Raw genomic sequence first — 4,587 nt, 5'->3', positions numbered from 1 at the left:
ACGGCGTACGGCCAAAAGCGGCCGCGGTGGCTTTTGCAGCTTTCGCGAGCGGCACGAGCCGTGGCGGTGGCTCGCGGCTGAACTTCGCGGCGATTTCCGACGCACCCGTTCTGGCTTCCCGAGTTGGTCGCGCCTCTGCAGCCGAAGAGAGAGAGAGAGAGAGAGAGAGAGAGAGAGAGAGAGAGAGAGAGGCCGTGGAGATGGATACGGCACAATAATAGAGTCGTAGAAGAGTGGATGCAGAAAGAAACCCGGGTGGGAAGCCGCCACGATGCGCCGCATTTTTTTTTTTTTTTTTGCTTTGCATAATCGAAAGACGAGCGCTGCAAGTCTCTTCGAATTAGGCACACGCGTGCCTAATTCCTCAGAGCGCATCCTGCTCCTTCGCGAGCAACGCAGCACGCGAAAACGAGGGAAGCATGCCGTCTCGATTGGAGGATTCCGAGAAATAACCAACCGTTTCCTTTCTTTTTTTATTTTTTGCGGTTTGCTTTTCACCGCAGAATCGTTGCCAGCAGACTGCGCGCGGTGCCTGTATTCGTATCGCGCAGTTTCCGTCTTCTCACTACGATGCCTCAACCGCGACTTGTTTAATTATGCGGTTATAGCGTGACGTCACTTCTAGTCTTCACTACGCTGAATAACACCTGACGCCATACCACATTGTAGCCGAGCGCAACTATACATTTTTCTCGACCTTTATGAACATGGGCTCATCTCATGGAGAATTGCACCACTCTGTCGTTGCTGAACTTTCGAACAAATTCTAACCCAGTAGTCGCAAAATTAGCCGTTGACAACTGCTTCTATCATGCGCACAGGGGTTATGGTCTTGTTATCGCTATCGTGAACGGCGGCGCGGGGGGGGGGGGGGGGGGGCGAATGGGCACCAATAAAGAAATCTCCTTACTTAAGAGATGCCTTCGCACAACGGCCTCTAATTTGCAACCTAACATAAGACTTGCTTTCATCTCTTCTTCCAGTTCCTATTCGGCTGCATGCTATACATGCATAGTAGGATCCATATCTTCGGTATAGCCCCGTCATGTTCCATACTGCGGCTAAGTTACCAGACAGACATATTTAGTTAGGGGACCAGGTGAGTAGGGTGCGCTGGAAGCACGTTTTCCTTGCTACTTGATTTCACTTATGTAAGGAAAAGGCCGCTATGAGCCATAAAAGAACCGGGGAAAAATGCTGATTTTCCCGCGAGGAGAGGAGGAGGAGACAAAGGAGAGGAAAGACAGGGAGGTTAGCCAGTGTAAGTACCGGCTGGCTACCCTGTGCTGGGGAAAGGGGTAAAGGGAATAAAATGAGAAAGAAGAAGAGGGAAAAAAATGGGAAGAAAAGAGAAAATTCACACAGTAACGCGAAACTACGCGCTACAACGTTCAAAGGCGGTCGCACAATTCGCAGTTCCTTAAAAACTTCAACAAAGCTGAATTAAAAGACACTTCAATAGTGGATTACGTGCTGTCACACTTAAACAGGACGTTGAACAAATTGAATGTGTTAAGGACAGAATATCATTGTAGGGTTAAACGTTCCAAGACGGAACAACTAGGTGATGGGGGATACAGCGATGAAATGCTCCGTATTGATTTTGATCACCTCTGACTTTTTTCACCGTGCGCCTAGATTTAGCTACATGAGCGTGTGTATCCAATTCGCGACCTCTCACCCGCAATAAGAAGAATGCAAAAGCTACTAATCCACCACGGTTGATCACTGATAATTATGATGGTCTCCAAGTACTTTTTTTACAAACGAACCATATTCGCGCGCCACGTATCCTGCTTTGCAAAGGTACAAATCCAGAATTTTCATTTCCCAAGGTGCCTAAACGCCGTAGATGGAACCCATTACACATGGTTCATGTCGTGCAGTCGTTCACGTATTGTTCCAGCATCTCGGAGTCACAGCGACTTCGGTTTTGTCCGGAGAATGCAAACAAACAGAAAAAAAACTTGGCGACAGTAGCGTATACTGTAGACTGCTGAAAACTGTTACACTACAAAACCGGCGCGCCGTGTAGAGGACTGTCCATAGCCTGCATGAATTGAGTATACAACGGCAGTACCAAGAAGTGTTGTCATCGCAAATATATGTTGGAATAACCAGCCCGTTGAAGTGGCACTGTGTGGGAATGCATGCAGTTGTACTGACGGACAGCTATATACGACTCTGCCGGCCGCATGCTTGGCTTACAGAGATTTCAAAGGAGGGCTTTAACCAATCGCATGACCTGTCTACAGAAATCGGCATGGTTTGAGAGGATTCAATGCCTTACGACGCAGTATTGTGTGCGTTCGCCATCCTTTCAGCGTAGAGAATACCGCTCTTTTCCAGCGGTATTCTGAATCACTGTTCCGTAAGCGCTAGGAGCCCTTAATTACGATGGTGCTCTATACGTCACTCTAATTGCAAGGCAACTGGAAAGCAACGGCGGTGGAGAACGCGGGCATGAAGGCGGAGACGGCTGTTGCGTGTAGTACTTCAGCTAAGGGTCACGACCAGGAATTCAATATTTTTGTTGTTCTAGTGCTATCAATATAAAGTGTGGCCGTATTATATAGGGACTTTTTCCTCCGATTCTTTTCTTCTGTGATCACCCACTGCAACGAGTGGCTGATATCTGCGATCGCGTAGGAATGGTATCCCTTAAGCCAGTGACGAAGAACAAGACTAATGAAAAACATTGAAAGGAATTGTTGCGTTATACAACCTCTCATCTGCATTTTCAAATCGCGTACCGATCCCTGTAATTCCACATCCTGTAAACAAAAAGGAAGCCTAAAATTTTCTGGGCTCTCAAGCATCTGGTGCAAATATCTAAGACGAGTTAGAGTGCACTGGTCTATTTGCAATACGGAAGTACACTGCATTTGTTTCAGTCTAACGTGGAGAAAGTTATGTTTAATTTCAGCAGTGGCTCTACTGCAAAACTGTGTGCGTTTCCCAGCCGCTTGCGTTTCTGTGCTTTTCTCAGTACCTATAACGATCTGTCGCAGGCATGAGGCACTTATGCTGTGAAGTCGCACATTTTCCAGGTGCGTTATACACCGAGCGAGACCATAATCACATTATTATTGGTTCGAAATTACTGAATTTTCACATATTATATACAGAAGGAGGTCCCTAGTCACTGACTGTATTGAGACCTTCAGGGCGGAAATATACAAACATGTCGTAAATTAAATTGAAAGAAACTAAATTATACGCTGAAAGAAAAGATATCTCAAATAATATAGAAGCAAACGAAATAACACGAAAAAAAGTTATATCCCCATTGGCACACAAGTTCATCAAAAGCAAAGCTGTCGGGTGCATTTTAAAACGGCGGAAAACTTGGGCACGTAACCTAACAGGCAAGGTCGTGTTTTACTAAAAAAGAAGAGAACTATAAATAAAACAAAGCTAAGCGGTGCACGCAAGCTGTCAGGAAGGAAGGAAGGAAAAGATGGAGAAGGAAAGGCAGTGAGGTTAACCAGTTTAGCTTAACCGGTTTGCTACCCTAAACAGGGGAGAGGGACGGGGGCGATGAAAGATGGGGAAGGGGGAAAGGGAGAGAGAGCACATAGTGCAGCACGCACACATCGTCCGTTAGAGTCCATCAATCTGGCATGGTACGTGATACCACTGTCACAGCCGCTTGTCCAATCCCGTCTCTTTCAAAAACCGAAGTAGTCCCTTCGTCGCCTTCACCTGCGATGTCTTCTGTCGGCGGCATGTAAAAATCGTGTCGAGGGACAATGGTCTAGTGTCAAGGTGCGCTAGAACGGATGCGAGGGACTGTCGCTGGACACTATATTCGGGACAGTCGCACAGAATGTGTTCCAGCGTCTCCTCGCAAAGGCAGGCATTGCAGAGAGCGTTGTCGGCCATTCCAATGCGGAATGAGTAAGATTTCGTGAAAGCCACCCCTAGCCATAAGCGATAAAGCAGAGTCGCCTCTCTTCGGCGGAGTCCAGTTGGCATATAGAGATGCATCAAAGAGGGCCGGTGGTATTGACGGTTGCTCAGGTTGGTCTGGCTGTTTGGTGTGCACCATAGAGAGTGCGTGATCTCCTGTGCAAGCACTCGAAGTCTGCTAGCTGCGTCGGATCGTGAAAGCGGTATGGCCTCTTCTTGTGCGTCCTCAAGAGCTGCCCGAGCGGCATTACCGGCGCCTTCGTTTCCATTAACGCCGCAGTGACTTGGCAACCACTGAAACGTCACGTGGTGTCCTTTCTTCTGTGATGTATGGAGTAGGCATCTAATACGAGTACGAGCTGTTCGAATGGCCCGCGACGCAGAGCTGATAGTACAGATTCTAGGACTGCCTTTGAGCCGCTGACGATTGACCATTGTCGAGGTGGCTCCCGATTGACGAAACGAAGTGCAGCGCGAAGAGCAGCTAGTTCAGCAGACGTCGATGTTGTTGCGTGGTCAGTCCTAAAGCTGATGGTAATAGCTTTTGCTGGGACAACCACAGCACCGGAGGAACACTAGATGTTTGTGGAACCATCAGTATATATGTGTTCACCGTCCGCGTACCTCTCGTGCAGAAGAAGCAGAGACAGTTGTTTCAGCACAGGCGACGACAGT

Source organism: Dermacentor variabilis, chromosome 5 (assembly GCF_050947875.1).
Source record: "Dermacentor variabilis isolate Ectoservices chromosome 5, ASM5094787v1, whole genome shotgun sequence".
In the NCBI taxonomy this organism is placed as follows: Eukaryota; Metazoa; Arthropoda; class Arachnida; order Ixodida; family Ixodidae; genus Dermacentor; species Dermacentor variabilis.
The sequence above is the reverse complement of the archived record's forward strand: the minus strand, read 5'-3'. Positions refer to the sequence as shown.